Here is a 19,016-nt window from a genome sequence, read left to right as displayed (position 1 = left end):
GAAAAAGAGGGAATCCTCCCAAATTCCTTCTATGAAGCCACCATCACCTTAATTCCTAAGCCAGAAAGAGACGCAACATTGAAAGAGAATTACAGACCAATATCCCTGATGAACATAGATGCAAAAATCCTCAATAAAATTCTGGCCAATAGAATGCAACAACACATCAGAAAGATCATCCACCCAGACCAAGTGGGATTCATCCCCGGTATGCAGGGATGGTTCAACATTCGCAAAACAATCAACGTAATACACTACATTAACAGACTGCAGAAGAAAAACCATATGATTCTCTCAATAGACGCAGAGAAAGCATTTGATAAAATACAACACCCTTTCATGATGAAAACTCTAAGCAAACTGGGTATGGAAGGAACATTCCTTAATACAATCAAAGCAATATATGAAAAACCCACGGCCAACATCCTATTGAATGGGGAAAAGTTGGAAGCATTTCCACTGAAATCTGGTACCAGACAGGGATGCCCTCTCTCACCACTGCTATTCAATATAGTTCTGGAAGTTTTGGCCAGAGCTATTAGGCAAGAAAAAGAAATTAAAGGGATACAAATCGGGAAGGACGAACTCAAACTATCCCTCTTTGCAGATGATATGATTCTTTATTTAGGGGACCCAAAGAACTCTACTAAGAGACTGCTGGAACTCATCGAAGAGTTTGGCAAAGTAGCAGGATATAAAATCAATGCACAAAAATCAACAGCCTTTGTATACACAGGCAATGCCACGGCTGAGGAAGAACTTCTAAAATCAATCCCATTCACGATAGCTACAAAAACAATCAAATACCTTGGAATAAACTTAACCAAGGACGTTAAAGATCTCTACGATGAAAACTACAAAACCTTAAAAAAAAGAAATAGAAGAGGATACCAAAAAATGGAGAAATCTTCCATGCTCATGGATTGGAAGAATCAATATCATCAAAATGTCTATCCTCCCAAAAGCAATTTATACATTCAATGCAATACCCATCAAGATCCCGAAGACCTTCTTCTCAGATATAGAAAAAATGATGCTGAAATTCATATGGAGACACAGAAGACCTCGAATAGCCAAAGCAATCCTGTACAACAAAAACAAAGCCGGAGGAATCACAATACCTGATTTTAGGACATACTACAGGGCAGTTGTTATCAAAACAGCATGGTACTGGTACAGAAACAGATGGATAGACCAATGGAACAGAATAGAAACACCAGAAATCAATCCAAACATCTACAGCCAACTTATATTTGACCAAAGATCCAAATCTAATCCCTGGAATAAGGACAGTCTATTCAATAAATGGTGCTGGGAAAATTGGATTTCCACATGCAGAAGCTTGAAGCAAGACCCATACCTATCACCTTACACAAAAATTCACTCAACATGGATTAAAGACTTAAATCTACGACCCGAAACCATCAAATTATTAGAGAGCATTGGAGAAACCCTGCAAGATATAGGCACAGGCAAAGACTTCCTGGAAAATACTCCAACAGCACAGGCAGTCAAAACCAAAATTAACATTTGGGATTGCATCAAATTGAGAAGTTTCTGTACTTCAAAAGAAACAGTCAGGAAAGTGAAGAGGCAACCAACAGAATGGGAAAAAATATTCGCAAACTATACTACAGATAAAGGATTGATAACCAGAATCTACAAAGAAATCAAGAAAATCCACAACAACAAAACAAACAACCCACTTAAGAAATGGGCCAAGGACCTCAGTAGACACTTTTCGAAAGAGGAAACCCAAATGGCCAACAGACACATGAAAAAATGTTCAAGATCACTAGCAATCAGGGAAATGCAAATCAAAACCACAATGAGGTTCCATCTCACCCCGGTGAGAATAGCTCACATTCAGAAATCTACCAACAACAGATGCTGGAGAGGATGTGGGGAAAAAGGGACACTAACCCACTGTTGGTGGGAATGCAAACTGGTTAAGCCACTATGGAAGTCTGTCTGGAGATTCCTCAGAAACCTGAACATAACCCTACCATACAACCCAGCCATCCCACTCCTTGGAATTTACCCAAAGGAATTTAATTTGACAAATAAAAAAGCCATCTGCACATTAATGTTTATTGCAGCTCAATTCACAATAGCTAAGACCTGGAACCAACCCAAATGCCCATCAACAGTAGACTGGATAAAGAAATTATGGGACATGTACTCCATAGAATACTATACAGCAGTAAGAAACAATGAAACCCAGTCATTTGCAACAAGATGGAGCAATCTGGAAAACATCATGCTGAGTGAATTAAGCCAGTCCCAAAGAGAAAAATATCATTTGTTTTCCCTGATCGATGACAACTGAGCGCCAAAGAGGAAACCTGTTAAGTGAAATGGACACTATAAGCAACAATGAACTGATCAGCTCCTGTCCTGACTTTAGATGTACAATGTAATACTTTATCCTTTTTAGTATTTGTTGTTGTTGTTGTTCTAGTACTATTGGTTGAACTCAGTAATTAACACACAATTATTCTCAGGTGTTTAAATTTTAACTGAAAAGTGATCCCTGTTAAATCTAAGAGTGGAAAAAGAGAGGGAGGAGATGAACGATTTGGAACATGCTCAATCGGACTGGCCGCAAATGGTGGAGTTAGAAATGTGCAGGGGATTCCAACACAATTCCATCAAGATGGCATGTACCAATGCCATCGCACTAGTCCAAGTGATCAATTTCAGCTCACAATTGATAGCTCTGATGGGTCTGAGAGTCAAGGAGATCACACAAACAAGACAAGTATCTGCTGATGCTGACTGATAGAGTCAAGAGGGGAGGGAGAGATCCAGCATGGGGGGTGGGGTGCACGGCAGACTCATGGGATGGCAGATGTCCTGGACAGCACTCCGGCCCCGGAATCAGCCCTCGGGGCATTCAGATCTGGCTGAGGAGCCCATGGGAGTATAGCAGGCATGGAAAGCCGGGATATCATGGGAAAAGAAGAAAAAAAGGACCTAGGTGAATGATCTCTGTGAGTGGGATCCCAGTGGAAAGAGCGGGGCCGTCGAAGAGGGAGGTGCCCTTCTCCGAAGGGAGGAGAGAACCTCCACTTTGACTATGGCCCTGTCGGAATGAGACCAAAGTCGGCGAACTCTAGGGGCTTCCGTGGCCCTGGCGACTCATGACTAGAGCCTAGGGAGATTGCTGACGCCATGAACAGGAGTGTCGGATTGTTGGGTCGGCAACAGGAGTCACTGTGTACTTGCACCCCATGCGGGATCTGTCCCTAATGTGTCGTCTAAAGCCAAGTGATGCTATGACTGGTACTGAAACAGTATTTTTATACTTTGCGTTTCTGTGTGGGCGCAGACTGATGAGGTCTTTGCTAATTATATACTGAAGTGATCTTCTGTATATAAAGAGAATTGGAAATGAAAAAAAAAAAAAAACAAAAAACAACCTGGTGTTAAAATGGAAATGGCATAGAAAATTAATTATTTTGAAAAAAAAATTATGTAGGATCTCTGTCTTTAATGTGCTGTACATTGCTATTTAATGCTATAATTAGTAATCCAATGGTAGTTTTTTCACTCGATGTTGCTATATGGGCAAAATGTTGAAACCTTTACCTAATATATACTGAATGGATCTTCTGTATACAAAGAGAATTGAAAATGAATCTTTACGTGAATGGAAGGGGAAAGGGAGCGGGAGGGGGGAGGGTTGCAGGCGGGAGGGAGGTTGTGGGAGGGGGGAAGCCATTGTAGCCCACGAGCTGTACTTTGGAAATTTATATTCATTAAATAAAAGTTTAATAATAAAAAAAAAAAGACTGGATGGAACAGGAATTAAGCTTGCAAAAGGCCTATGTGCATTTTCCAAAAAGAGTGTTCTGATACGTGAGTGGTTTCACAAGAGAGATCATACCATGTAATTTGAATGATGAGGAAAACACCATTATACCTATATGAATTTCCAAATGAAAACATTTGAAAGGCGAAGTTAGGTCATGCCAACATGGTTACCAAATAGAAAAATACATAGCATGCTGTTATGTGTATTACTGTGCACTTTCAAAAATAATCCGAAGCATTCATTCTAATAATCTTGACTGCTATATATAAATGGAAATTAGCAAGGAAGGTCTTCAGGGTAGTATTGCAAATGTGTTTAAAACTTAAAAATGGTCAAATGTCACGAGAGAGGTAGAATTACAGCCTAGAAAAAGAAACTACCAAAGAAACCAGACATAAATTCTAGACTAAAAACAAAGCATATAAAATGAGTATTTACTGAAATGGCTAAACAAAACACTTCAGACAACCAAAGAACTGTCCAATGCAGCAGAACACAGATCAACAGACGTAATTCAATATCAAGAGGAAACCAAAATATAGAAAAAACAGGATGAGCACAGCTTTCCTAACGCATGGAGTCACAGAGTTTGTCAAACAACGACATAGGATAAACCAAAAGGAACTGTAATAATCTTGTGAAAAATTGGAATTCAAAATATTTTGGAGAAATTTGAAAACCATGCAATTTTCATAATACATCTTTATAGTCTGCAAGACATGTTAAGCAAATAGGTGACCATCTCCTAATTCAAGGAAAATGTTAAAGTTCACAACTCCAGGGAGCTCAACAAACTGCAAGCGAGATAAATACAAAGGCAATCACTCCCAGGGCTATCATGGGTATACTTGTGAAAACCAAACTCGGTGGCCACAGCTGTGTTACAGCAAGCCGGTTAAGCTGCTGTCTGTGATGTCAACATCTTATATGGCACCAGATTGAGTCCCAGCTGCTCCACTTCCAATCTAGGCTCATGAACCTGGGAAAGCAGAAGACAGCATGAAAGCTTGGGCCCCTGAACCCATGTGGGGGACCCAGATGAAGCTCCTGGCTACTGGCTTTAGCCTAGACCAGCCCTGAGCATTGTGGCCATTTGGTGAGTGAACTGACAGATCAAAGATATCTCTCTCTCATTATATACTTATAGTCTGTAACCCTGCCCCTTAAATAAAGATACAAAAAAGAAGTCGTCAATCAGCCAGAAAAATATACCTCTCAATTTAACAATGAACCCATATTTGTAGATACACTGACTTATCTTCAAATACAATGACGGCCAGCAAACATTGGAGCAATATCATAAAAGAACTGGAAACTGTTCACCAAAATTCAATTTTCAGGAAACAAAGTCCATGTGACATCAAAATGTAACACACAGGACAACAACAACAAGGGAAAGAAAACATTAGCAAGTGAAAGATAGTTAAGAAAGTTGGTTCACGACAACACTGCTTACAAGAAATGCTAAAACAAGCTTTGTCAGGCTCAAGGTAAGCAGAAATGAGTAGAAATGGCAAAGGCTAATACATAGGTACATATGTATTACATACCTAACTATATTCAAAAAGCAACATACTAACATTATGGCTTGTTGAAGATACACAGATGTTAAAGGATTGATGACAGCATCCCAAAATATACACAAAGGCTAAATGAGTTCACACTTTTGCAATTCTATTCCATTTCAAGTGAAGGAGTGCTATGCTATCTCTGAGTGGACTGTGATAAATTAAGGATGCACACTGTTATCTCCAGAATAGCAACTGAAAATACACAGATATGAACCAATGTAATCAGTACTTAACTGTACCAATAGGAGTCATAAAAATATACTAAGAAGAATATGGCAGGCTTGGTGTCAGTGCTGTGGTGCAGTGGGTTAACACCCTGGCCTGAAGTGCCAGCATCCCATATGGGCACTGGTTCTAGTCCTGGCTGCTCCTCTTCCATTCCAGCTCTCTGCTATGGCCTGGGAAAGCAGCGGAAGATGGCCCAAGTCCTTGGGCCCCTGCACCCATGTGGGAGACCGCAAGAAGCTCCTGGCTTCTGGCTTCGGATTAGCGCAGCTCCAGCCATTGCGGCCATCTGGGCAGTGAACCATCGGACGAAAGACCTCTCTCTGCCTCTCCTCTTTCTGTGCAACTCTTTCAAATAAATAAATCTTTTAAAAAATATATGGCAGGCTTAACTACAATCATACATTAACTTTATTAAACATTCAGGACTAAACACAAGATCCATGGTTCCACCCATGTGCTGTATGAACTTATATATAAAGGCACAGAAGCATGATGGGAAAATGAATATATCATGGAAATAGTAAGCATGAGAAAGGTGGCACCACTGCATTTGTACCAGACAAAAAAGGGGTTCAGAGAAGCACAAATTAATGCCATATATGCCCCTCTTGGAAAGATTAAAATAAAAATACCAGCAGCATCAACAGTGGGAGAACCTAAGAAGCAATTAGAACTCTTGTGGATAGCTTCGGAGAAGGAAGAATGGTTAGCAGTCTAGGAGTTCTTCATACCATTGAACGTAAGCTACCTTATGACACAATGACTGCACTAAGTATTTGCAAAAAAACAAACAAACAAAAAAACAAGCATTGAGAAGGCCATCTGGTACAGAGATAAAGCTGCTGCTTGGGCAGTATGCGTCCCTGTTCAAGACAATCTCTTGGTTCAAACCCCAGCTACATGCACTGTTGGAGGTAGCAAATGATAATTCAAGTACCTGGATCAATGCTACGCACATGAATGGCCTGTTCAGAGCTCCTGGCTCCTAGTTCCTATCTTTGAACAGGCCCATCCCCAGCTGCTGTGGCCATTTGGAGAGTGAAGCAATGGTTAGATCAATCTCTGTCTTGATCCCTCTCTTTCTCCCTTTTTGATTCTGTCTGCCTTCCAAATACATACATAGTTCACTGAAAACATATGCCTACAAAAAGAGTTCAAGGTGGTTCATGATGGCTTTACTTACAGTAATCAAAACTGCCAATAGGCACATCCAACAAGTGAAGCCGGGAGACAATCTGTAAAGCATTCATGAGATGGTATGCAACTCAGCAATGAGGAGTTGCAAACTACTAATGCACATGTAACACAAATTTCAGAAATACCTGATCAACTGAATAAGCCAGATATGAAAGAATACACATTGTGTTATTTCCTTTGTGTAGTTTCAAGACCAGGAAAATCCAATTTATTGAGATAAAAATCCAAACGTCATTAGCTTTCGAACAAGGGGAATTAGTTCTGATGGGGACATGGGACAATTTTTTTTTCTGATGATGTTCTACATCTTCATAGGAGTCACGGTTAGACAGACTTCTGCTTTATATGGCTTCCTGACACTCAGATTGCTGCTCTCCTAAGATCTGAGAATTTGACTGCATGTAAATTTTTCTTTAATTAACAAAGTCACATTTCTCCAGAAAGACAGAGCCAGAATGGGAAAGCTCATCTAAATTCAAGGCCCATGCTTCCCGCCTCCCCCCTCCCCACCACCACCCAACTATTTCACACTGCACTCATTAACATGATACTGTGGCAAGAATTTTAGACAATGATTTAGGTTGGTATTTTGGGTTCTGAAAAACTACCCTATTTTTGTTTTTCTAATAGCAACATGTTCACTTTGCAAAATCTTCTTTCTGAGGGAAAAACAGAAAGGATCCCCTTGGGAAGCAGCATCAAGCTCTTTAAAACTGCAGGGGCGCCAATTAACACAGTTCCAGAAAGTGCCTGAACCGAAATCCCGGAGAGATATTCTTGTATTACCCAAGTGCAGCGGCCATGAAACACCATGGTGTTTCATAACGCGTATCTGTCCACAGCCATCTAAAAAAAGTGTGTTACAGTGGTTTAGCTTCCTTAATTCTGCCCCATTTTTTCAACAGCACATTTTGTATGCCTTCAAGATTTATGTCAACAGTCCAAGGGCAAGTTTGGGTGTTGTGGTGCAGCTGCTTAACCTGCCGCCTTCAACGCTTACATACCATATGGCCACTGGTTCAGGACCGAGCTCCTTCACTTCTAAACCAGCTCCCTGCTAATGTGCCTGGGAAAGAAACAAATGATGGCCCAAGTCCTTGGGCCCCTGCACCCACCTGGGAGACCCAGATGGAGTTTCACTTTCTTGACATTAGCCTGGTCCAGCCCAGGCTGCTGTAGCCATTTGGGAAGTGAACCAGTGGATGGAAGATCTGTCTCTCTTTCTAAGTCTACATTTCAAATAAATGCTTTTTTTTTTTTAAAGAACTCAAGCCTGTGAATTTCTGTGGGTAAAGAATTATTTATGCAGACATTTTGCAATTGAGTTTGTGAACTTCTCAATGGTATTTTTGTCCACTCCCAGTACATTCATTCATTCATTCAATAAGAGGTACTAGATTACTACTAATAAAGTAACATAGTCCTGTCTCAAGTTCAAACACAAAAAAGACACAAGCCTTGGCTTTAAGAGACTTAGCTAACACTGGTAATAATAATTACAAAGATGAAGCTAAAATGCCCATCAGCATTAGGGAGCACATCTGACAACTGTTTAAGCATGCTTGTGCATCTATACCATTTCTCAATGGGAAAAATAAAGTAGTGTTGATCTAATATGTATGCACTCCAAGGCTCATCGCTGCCTTAAACGGAAAATGTATCATATGCGTAACTCGATACTCTGAACACCAAGAACAGATTGTGACAGCCCCTCGCAGTACAAACAAATGGAGTCCATCAGACCATTAGTACCCAGCTTAGAATTTTTTTTTTTTTAATAAATGGCACCTAAAATATTCCTTAACAGCTTTTGCCACTAGAGCTGTAATTGTATTTTTACTGAAGAGTAAAACCAAAAATTCAGGACATATTTTCACCTTCAAGTTCCTCTTTATATAATGTCTTCCATACTGTTTGGGAGAATTATTATATATATAATACATAAAGAGAGAAAATAATGGACAGAACTGATCCATAGATGACAAAAAAAAAAACAACAACAACAAAAACTTCCTATGTCCATCTAAGCTTCAGGGATTAGTGAAGATTTCTTACTCCTTTATTCTCATTTGTTTGACAACTCAAAATTGACCCTGCAAACCACTAGCTCATCTGGGAAATTGTGTTATATAATTTCAGGTGGATTAACTAGGTTTTAAGCATGCATAATCCATATTTCTATATTCCTCTACCGAGGTTCTACTGCCGGAAGTTACACACTTAAGAACTCAACAACCAACCAGTGCAGCTGAAATTATTAATTCACTTATCAAGTGATTTGGATTATGTTTCCTGGGCTATCATTTCAACACTCATGACGCCCAACGGTGAAGCCAAACAAGATAGAAGCGGCTGTTGGTAGAGAAATAAGGGAACCGCATGAGGAATGTAAAGATCAGTCTGGATAATTAGTTTAAATTGTAGGAATTAACAATTACTTTAAAAATACAAAATATTTACATCCAGGCTTCATTTTGCTACTGTTTCTTTGTTATTAAAAAATATAGACATAGTGAGTCCCCCCCCTCCCATCTCCTGGTTCACTCACCAAATACCTACAACAGCTCGGGCTGGACCAGGTGATGGCAGGCAGCACAAACTCAATCTTTGAGTCCCATGTGGCTGAAAGGAGCCTAAATGCTCATCTTTCAGCGCCACCTCCCAGGGGCATCATCAGCAGGAAGTTGGAACTGGGAGCCCAGCGGGGACATAAACGCCAGTGCTCCAGGACGAGATGGGGGTGTCCTAACAGGCACCTCAAGTTCCAGGCCAAACACCCCTCTTTGCCATCTCAGTCTTTGGAATCAGGAGATAAACAGCTGAGAATACACAGTGTACGGGATTCCCACAAGTGACCCATCTGACTGAGGTTAAGTTCCCGATTCTTTTCCCCAAGTGGAAATTTTAAACAATATTGGGTCATGCAAACAGGAGCTGCAAATGTTAAAAGAGGTACGTGAATCAAGGATTTGGCCATGGAAGTTCTGGTGAGCACAAATTTTTAGGAGTTCTGAGAATGCGTTAAGTAAACTGAAAGTAGATCTTCATAAAATTTAAGAGCGGGAACAGGAAAGGGAGGAGGGACAAAGGTTGGAGCATAACCAAGAGGGAGGGTAGGGTGGGAAATACCACAGTGTTCCTAAATGTGTATATATGAAATACACAGGCCAGCGCTGCAGCTCACTAGGCTAATCCTCTGCCTGCGGCGCCGGCACCCTGGGTTCTAGTCCTGGTTGGAGCGCCGGATTCTGTCCCAGTTGCTCCTCTTCCAGTCCAGCTCTCTGCTGTGGCCCGGGAAGGCAGTGGAGGATGGCCCAAGTGCTTAGGCCCTGTACCCACATGGGAGACCAGGAGGAAGCGCCTGGCTTCTGGCTTCAGATCAGCTCAATGCGCCAGCCTTAGTGGCCACTTGGGGGGTGAACCAACAGAAAAAGGAAGACCTTTCTCTTTGTCTCTCTCTCTCTCTCACACTAACTCTGCCTGTCCAAAAAAAATAAATAAATAAAAATAAAAATACACAAAACTTGTTTAAAATAGTAAAACAAAGAGTGCACAGACCAAAGGGGCAAGGATGATGGGAAAACGAAGGCGACTGAGAATACTTGACTTGCTTCCCCTATTTAGTAAAGTAAGAGATCCTTTATTTCCATATTTAATCTGGCTATCCTCACTCTCTTCTATTACACACTACTCTAACAGCATGGATGGCACTGGTGCTACCTTCCGAGACTCACAAAATGGAGGCACTGAGCGTACACTCCACAGGAAAAGCACACATTGCAGGAACTGTTGATGGGCTCCCTTATCGTACCTTCCAGCTCAAGCTGCAGAGACAACCAATCCAACTGGTCCAAGAGACCAGCATCCACTGATTCGTATTTTTTTCCCTGAGTGCGTCAGCATTACATTCAAAAACAACAATTGCCATTTTCTGGTTGTATCCCAACCTCTCAGAACTGCTTATGGGTAGTCACGACACTCAACTTGATTATCAACCTCCATGGCATGGAGATGGGATCCTGCCCCACCAATGAGGGTGAGGTCAATCTACCAGGCCCCCTCTTCTGCCCCTGTCTGTGGGCAGGTACCAGTGTCGAATTGTCTGCATGTCTTGGTGACTTCCATGTGAACGGGAGGTGTGAATGTCCCAGGTTCAGACCAGTTCCTCCCTGCTGCAAATTTATGCCTTTTGTACTCCTCATAGTCACTATTCAGGTAGAAGGGGTCAGGGCTGGATTTTACACAATCCCACTATTGATGGACACTTGTTCTTGACCTCATCCCTCAACTGCATAATGGCTCTGATACAAAGTATCTGTAGGAAAGTAAAGAAAAAAAGATAAATTTAGTCTTCGTTCCTGGTTCCTAGCAAATCCTTGAAAAAACGTTGGCCTTTCCAGATGGATCCGCATGTCTTTCCTACTCTGGGGGAACTCAGGTTAGGTTGTCACCCAACGAACTTCTGGATGGAGGTCGGTCAAGTCAAAAACCACCAGTCATGTGACTAAATATTGGAAGTCAGACCCAACCTGACCTGGGAGGGAAGAGATGGTGGACACTGAGTTTAATCAGGTGGTCAAGGATTTTATCAATCCTAATGAAGTAATGATAACCACCCCCAGCCCACTCTCCAGAAAAAAAAGCAACGCTGGACACCAGAGTTCAGGACATTTTTTGCTTACTCAAAACAATGCTGAGCCTGGAAGGCAACAGATTATGAATAAATGGGGAGAAGGTATAACAACTTCGATCCCTGCTATCCCTCATCCCAAGTGCACCCCTGATCCTGAAGCTATAACCCTTAGGACAGCACTTAGTTCTATTCTGGGAACCACTGCCTAGGCACAGCCAGGCCCTGAGAATTGCAGGTGGCCTGTGCAGTCCCACAAAAGGCAGCCATAAAGAAGACTGTTCCCTTGATGTGTGCAGTTTGCCATAACTGCAGTGGATGGCATCACATCATGCTGGCACCATGGCACTGAGAGTTAAGGTAATGTCTGTGATGCTGGCACTGCATGTAAGCAGTAGTTCGAGTCCCGGTGCTGCACTTCTGATCCAATTCCCTGCTAACATGCCTGGGAAAGCAGCAGAAGACGGCCCAAGTACTCAGGCCCTGCCACCCATGTGGCCATGTGGCCTGGCCAGTCCCAGCTATTGTGACAATTTGCAGGGTGAACCAGCAGATGGAAGATCTGTGTGTGTGTGTCTGTGTGTATGTCTAATCCAGCTTTTCAAATATATCTTACAGTGTACAGCTGTGTACCCAGTTCAGTTCCCAAAAAGCTCATGGTATTATAAAAAAGCTATGCATGGATGTCCACATTATTGGCACCAAGAAGAACCTCCATAATTTCATTTTTGAAAGAAATTCTGAAGTACTCCCTTCTACACATGTATGTAAATTGTGTGTACCGTTTTCCCTAAAGGTGTCTTTCAGCAGTGGTTAGGGTATTCGATGAGTAGCTAATTTTCCTTGAGCATTTGATCCTTTTAGAGGACCAGAAGAGAATTGGGGAAGAAAACAACCAGTAGCCAAGAGAAAATGTCAGTGCATGCAAAAGAGAATTCCTCTGAGCACAGAATGCTCAGTGCACTGACAATTTTTATGTTTATCACTCCATGAGGGTAACACAGGATATTCTACATCAAGACAGTAATTATGAACTACAAAATGCTTATCCCTAGTAAAATAGACAACATTAACTCCTTTTGAAGCAGTAAGTGGGGGCTAATGCTATTTCCATCTCCCAACACGTCACGTTCCCCAAAACGTATATATACCCTCAGGGTCAAGGAGTACTTATTACACAAAATATTCAGAGCAAATAGAGAAGGAAAACACAAAATGACAAACAGGAAACACAATCATCCTTAAGAGCGCGCATCGGTCTGTTGATGAAATGCATGCTGTCATTCCAGAAAAGGCTTTGACAGAAGAAGCCAAAGTATCACGTCTGAGTGCAAAGATGGCGTGAAGGCTCTCTGAAACCCGAGGGGAGGAGTACAATCGGGGTACTCACCGTCCCCACTTCTGCGGGAAACCTAAGTCGTCCGCCTTCTGTTCAGAGGTTTAGAGAACGTTAGTGTGTTCCCTGAAGCATGTTCATCATAAAGCAAATCTATTCTTGGTCTGAGCATTACTCGAAATCCACACTGGAGACCAAGAGTTCCTACTGCAGTAAGCCAAGGGCATAATGCTAATGACACACAAGAAGAGACAGCGTGAGGATGAGACAAGAGTCCTCAAATTAAAAAAAAAGCTATCTTTGTCCTTGGTAGAAGAGTGCCACTTTTCTCTTATTCATCAAACAGTAATGAATGGTCCCTAAGAGATTCTGTAATGTATTAATGAAGTGTCCTTGATTAAATAACGGTCTAATTTTTTTTTACTTTACATATGTGCTAACTGACTTGCAGGCATTAACTCATTTCATTTCCAAACTCTAATTATTGAGTACACTTAATTCTTTCCATTTTTTCACATTAGGGAATGGAAGCTCAGCACATTTAACTGTTCTGCCCCAAGTTACAAAGCTAAGAGGTGGCAGAGCTAAGACATAAACCCTGTAGCCTGTGGTCATGGTTTTATTTCTTACGTAAGCAATGCAATGTTTGAGCATCTGCAAGTCTGAACTGCATCTCAAGCCAGTTTACCCCATGTGTTCCAGCAGGGACAGGCAACATCCCTCAAACCCATTCAGTCATCACCAACCATCTTAGCTTGTATCACCTTCACTCTTAGCTTGCCATCTGCTGACAGATAAACAGCCTGGAAAATACTCTACAATACATATACTCTTTGTTCTGGGGTTTTCCTACTACAAACAAAAGATACTTGCTGTGGGAGACACTGTCAAGCCATCATCTGCTCTCATCTTGGTATGTGTGTGTTCCTCTTTATAGCGTTCAATGAAGGAAGAAATAGACAACTAAACAAGATGTCTTGCCATGCTCAGAAAAATCATGATTTCTTTATTTTTAAGCTAGTTTTATTTGGCTACAGAACCACTGTCACCAGGTAACATGAACTTAGTTATCCATTTGTTTGTTAGTTGTCTTTCTCTTGAACATAATTTTATTGAGGTCAAAGAATGTATTTATATTTATACTATGCCCTGTTTTATTCCTAGCATCCACAACAATTCTCAATAGTCATTTTGAATCAGTAAGTTAAAGACAATTGTCAAAGAATTTAGTTTCAGGATGCAAGAAGGCTACTTTAACTGCTTGATGAGTACATAACAAAAAATTGTGTATGTGTATACATACACACACGATTGTATTAAATCAATAGAATTTTCTAACTTCTGTGTTTGAGCACAGCAGCTATGAGAGTCTTCTAGGCTACTCCAAGATCCCAAAAGTTACTGCAACAGAAAACACAAAGAATCAATCAAACCTATCTTTGAACACTCACTGTCAGTCAGCACGTGAGCATTCAATGTTCTTTCATTGAAACTCTCCAATGAACCCCATTAAAGAAAAGCAAACTGACACAAAATGTATCCACTGTCCAAAACCACCAAAGTGGAAAATAATGGATTCAGGATCCAATCAAGAAGTTTGAACAGCAAATCTGTCTCATTTAAGATCAGGTAAGGAACTTCGTCTATTTGAAAAGTCAACCCTGAAGAGAGCTAACTCATCACTAGTTGTGGACAAGATTAACTCAGCAGTAACCAGATTCTGAGCAAACGCATGATCAATTCCTGTAATGCATGGCTTAAAAACCTTGAAAAATAAAAACTCAATCTACTCTTCCATTCTACAAATGAGAAAACTGAGGTTACAGGCAGCCAAGGGATCTCATGTGATGACTCCGCTTTCTAACTGTGACATGGGTCAGCAAAGAACTTCCCTACATTAAGCTAAGACCAAAAAAACACCACACAGAGCACAAAGGCACATCAAGGTGCTCCTCTGTCCTTTAGAGTCTCCAAAACTATTCGGAGTTCTTAAACTCAGTCTGCACCGTACCATCAGAAACATTCATTCCTGACATTCACTGCCTGGCTCCAATTGGGTTATTTACTTAGGTTTTCCACCAAAGGCATTTGTTGAAAAGGTGGAGCATTCCAGAAACAAACTGAGCTTTTTCTATTCACTGCAACATTTCCCCTCCTGTTCATAAATGACTTAATGAGATAATGGGGCTCTGGGAGGGAGCACAGATCCTGAAGGCAGCAGACACTGCCAAAAAGTCATTTCTTGACACCTGTGGCAAAGGAAAATGCTGAAAATGGGCCGGCATAAGCACAGCAGGAGCTGCTTCATAATGTGCCGTGCAGCCATTTACAAGGTGTTTTATGTGGTGTGTTGGATGAAAATAACAAACATCTTCTATCAGAGGGTAGAAATGATGTCTTACGGTTCTTCAGCTGCTGCAGTATCCCTTTCTGTCACTCGACAAACCTAGGGAACGTGTAAGTCTCAAGAGAAGCCTTTAGCTGTCAATAGTTAGCAAATTCACCAGCTGCTCCATCGTGGCTTGGCTGTGGGGGTTCGGTGTGTCTTTGCTAGGCTTGCCGATAAATCCTTCTGACAGCTCATCATCTGTACCATTCTTCTGCCCTGCCTTCCGCAGAACTAAAACATTCACATCATCCCATCAATCAATTCGTACATAATGCAAATTCCAAAAAGGTGATCCAACAGCATAAGCATACAATGTCAGCATCTTGAGACCAGGAGCTCACTACAGGAACACTCCACGCGTGAAACATTCTCGTCACGGTCACCTCACAACACCCCTTCAAGTCCTACTATTTTTTTTTCAGTGCAAAATTTTTTTTAATTTAACTTTTATTTAATGAATATAAATTTCCAAAGTACAGCTTATGGGTTACAATGGCTTCCCCCTCCCAAAACTTCCCTCCCACCCACAACCCTCCCCTTTCCTGCTCCCTCTCCCCTTCCAATCACATCATGATTCATTTTCAATTCTCTTTATATACAGAAGATCAATTTAGTATATATTAGGTAACGATTTCAACAGTTTGCCCCCATATAGCAACACAAAGTGAAAAAAAAATACTGTTGGAGTACTAGTTATAGCATTAAATAAGAGTGTACAGCACATTAAAGACAGAGATCCTACTTGCCCCAAATGATGGAGTTAGAAACGTGCCAGGGGATTCCAATACAATCCCATCAAGGTGGCATGTACCAATGCCATCTAAATAGTCCAAGTGATCAATTTCAGTTCACATTCGATGGCTCTGATAGGTCTAAGAATCAAAGGGATCACACAAACAAGACAAGTATCTGCTAATACTGATAGAATCAAAAAGGGAGAGAAAGATCCAACAAGTCCTACTATTTTCTAACTATCAGCCTTTATTATAGCAGCATCTCCCCAGTTCCCTGACAACCCAAACCAACACTCTTCAAAGTCGTGGACCAGCTTCCAACTGTTTAAACGCTTTAAGACAGTCCGTATTGCAACTTTCCTTCTCGAATGCCTGTCTCATTAAGTGATTGCATCAACAACCAGGACTGCCTTCAATTTCAGTTCTCTGTAGACGTTGTCCCACATCTCTGCATGAAGAGCAGAGGTAACATTTGCAGCCCTTCCAGTTCTCCCAGAGCTCACAGTCAGCATTTCAGTTGTGTATCAACAGTCAATCGAGAAAGAATCTATCTTTCAAGTATGTTTAGAGAATTATGGAAGAAACATGAGCAGCCTTAAAAGGAAGTAGATCTACAAAGCACGATTTGATACAGAAACTGCAACTGATGCAAGAAAACTGAATAACATCCTAAGTCTATACTTTACCTTTCTCATGGATTTTATAACTTGATGTTTTAGTTATAATATTTCTTTATCCTATTTTCTCTCCTGTAGATTTTATGCTTTCTCTGTTATCACTGAATCCTTCAAGGCAAAGGATTGCACTGCCCAAAATGAAGTAACTCCCCTGGGTCACACTGGAATTTCTCCAGACTTCTGACCAAAACCAGTGGAAAGTGATAGTTGCTCACCCCATGTGCAGAAAAATCTCAGTTCTGCACAAAAAGACCAGAAACTCTAGGATTACTTATTCTGGGTCATCACCCATTTACCTGTAATGTATTCCTTTTGTTGTTTAAAAATTTCTTTTAAACTACAATTCTTGTTTTCACAATCTGTTTTGAATTTCTGCTTACAGTTTCAATATTCTCTTGGCTTCTCCTTTAAGATGCACTTGAAACACTCTTGGCAATCAGTTCCACACACGCCCCTGACATTGGCAACCAAGAATAACAGAAGGGCCATCCTCTCCTTCCAGTGTGAGTGCCCGCTGTGGGGCCGGCCAACTCTACATCCTGCGGTGTGGAAGGGCACTGATGTCTGGTGAACTGGATTGTGATGGCCACAATACTTAATGTCTGTGGATCACCCACAGAGGCATTATTCAATGCTCCACCTTAATCTTCCCAGCCTGAGTGTTAGTAGAAGATATGAAAAGAGAGCTTCAGAAATGTTAAAGACTTTGACCAAGAAAACACAGTTATGAAGCAGTGGAGAATTCAGCCCTGTGCAGATGCAAAATTGATTCATGCTGTGGTCAAGCTCACTGGACCAGGCTGCCTCTCTCGATTCAGCCAATGTTAGCTAACTGGTAGAGTTTGCATACCAACACTAATAAAGTCATTTCACATTTTCATAATGATTTAATCCTCACAACCTTTGAAATAGGTTGGCAAGTTATCATTTGTATGCTACAGATAAAGGGATTATTTTATAAACCCTACTGCTCTAGAGAACTTGAACCACATCTGTGGAATGACTGCCCTCACGAGCTTTCAGCTCTTGGAAAACACTTTTATTGCTTCTTCCATCTCATGTAGTCAGGGCTTTGGAACAGAGAGTCTTTCCCACAGCTGCGTCTTTAGAGTCCCCTGGTCTTGAACGTCTTTCTCTCTCAGCTGTACATAAACTGGTCCATTTCCTATCAGCTGGAAAAAGGATATGAGAGCTGTTAAGAACTTCTCACTGGGGATAAAAATGTGGAATCTTTTCAGACATAGAAGATAGACAGTAACTTAGCAGACATCTTGGCACGCATTGTAGATACTCATTAGTTGCACCTTAAAAATTTAAAGATTGTGGTAAAGAAAGCCATCTGTTTGTAGGATGAGATTAACATGTTTCACAAATTTTAATATGCTAAGATTTTTTAATCCAGCAAACCAAGATGAAGTCTATTGACAAACCAAATCTCTTAATCATCAAATATATCTCCTGATCCTAAGAAAAGGCATGCTTGTCAAGTTTGTTATGTTTTGCGATGCAGAGAGAGGAAGAGTAAGGCGGAGAGCAAGACTTGCCAATGCCCTGGTTTGCTTCCCTGGTGTCCCCAACAAGTGGTGAAGAGCCAGACTGAAGCAAAGAGCCCAGAACTCCAGGTATCCCACCTGGATGTCAGGGACCAAGGGTGCTACCCCCAGGGTGAGCACTAGCGGAAGCTGGAACCCAGAGAAGAGTACTTGAACTCAGGTAATCCCATATGGGATGTGGGTACCTTCACTGGTGTTTACAGCCAGGCCTACCACCTGCCCCAAAGGTTATTTTCAAACCTAAATCCTACACTTACAAGACAGCTTTTCACTTCCTCCTATTTATTTTCATTTTGGCCTCCTGAGTGCCTTCCCTTATGTAGCAGCTGCAGCCTCATTTAAGAAAGCTGTCTGTTCTGCGCCCTTTCATACCACTGGAGGGAATTCAGAACAACGGCCACAGAAACCAAAGTCCAAACCAGCTGTAGACCCGGCAGTGCTGGCTTCCATTTGCCCACAGCCCGCAGCCCAAGAGTGGCCCAAGAACATGAGCAGCAACTTCCACTCCTGGGTTGGCAAGCCTGGATTTTTCCTCTTCCCATTCTTTTACTCCTTCTTTAACAAGCCTAACATCAAAGGACAAGTATTAAACTAACATTTCTTTTCACACAGTTCAGAGACACAGGTGGAAGCCTCACAGCTTTCTGCTCTAGCCGACAAGATGCATGGAAATGTCTTTGAAAAAAAATGAACAAAGCCCTGAGCAGGAGCAGAGCAACCAACCACCAGGCCCCAACTCTTACCAACACCTGTGTGCAGGGAAGCCACCAAGGCATTGGGCAAACATCATGAATTATGTGAACCACTTCTTTGGAAATAATTTATTTCCTTCTTTGCCATGACATTCACATCTCCCTTCAGGAAACCCATGCTGTAATGTGCCT

The 19,016-nt window shown here is 41.5% G+C and overlaps 1 protein-coding gene across 1 annotated transcript in view; it reads right to left on the bottom strand.

The window, feature by feature from the left end:
- The window catches only part of GRM7 (glutamate metabotropic receptor 7), a 763,759-nt gene that overhangs the window by 544,621 nt on the left and 200,122 nt on the right, over window positions 1–19,016 (bottom strand). The gene's annotated exons all lie outside the window — the stretch shown is intronic.

Source organism: Lepus europaeus, chromosome 9 (assembly GCF_033115175.1).
Source record: "Lepus europaeus isolate LE1 chromosome 9, mLepTim1.pri, whole genome shotgun sequence".
In the NCBI taxonomy this organism is placed as follows: Eukaryota; Metazoa; Chordata; class Mammalia; order Lagomorpha; family Leporidae; genus Lepus; species Lepus europaeus.
Note: the sequence above shows the minus strand (reverse complement) of the source record. Positions and strands in the feature narration are given on the sequence as shown.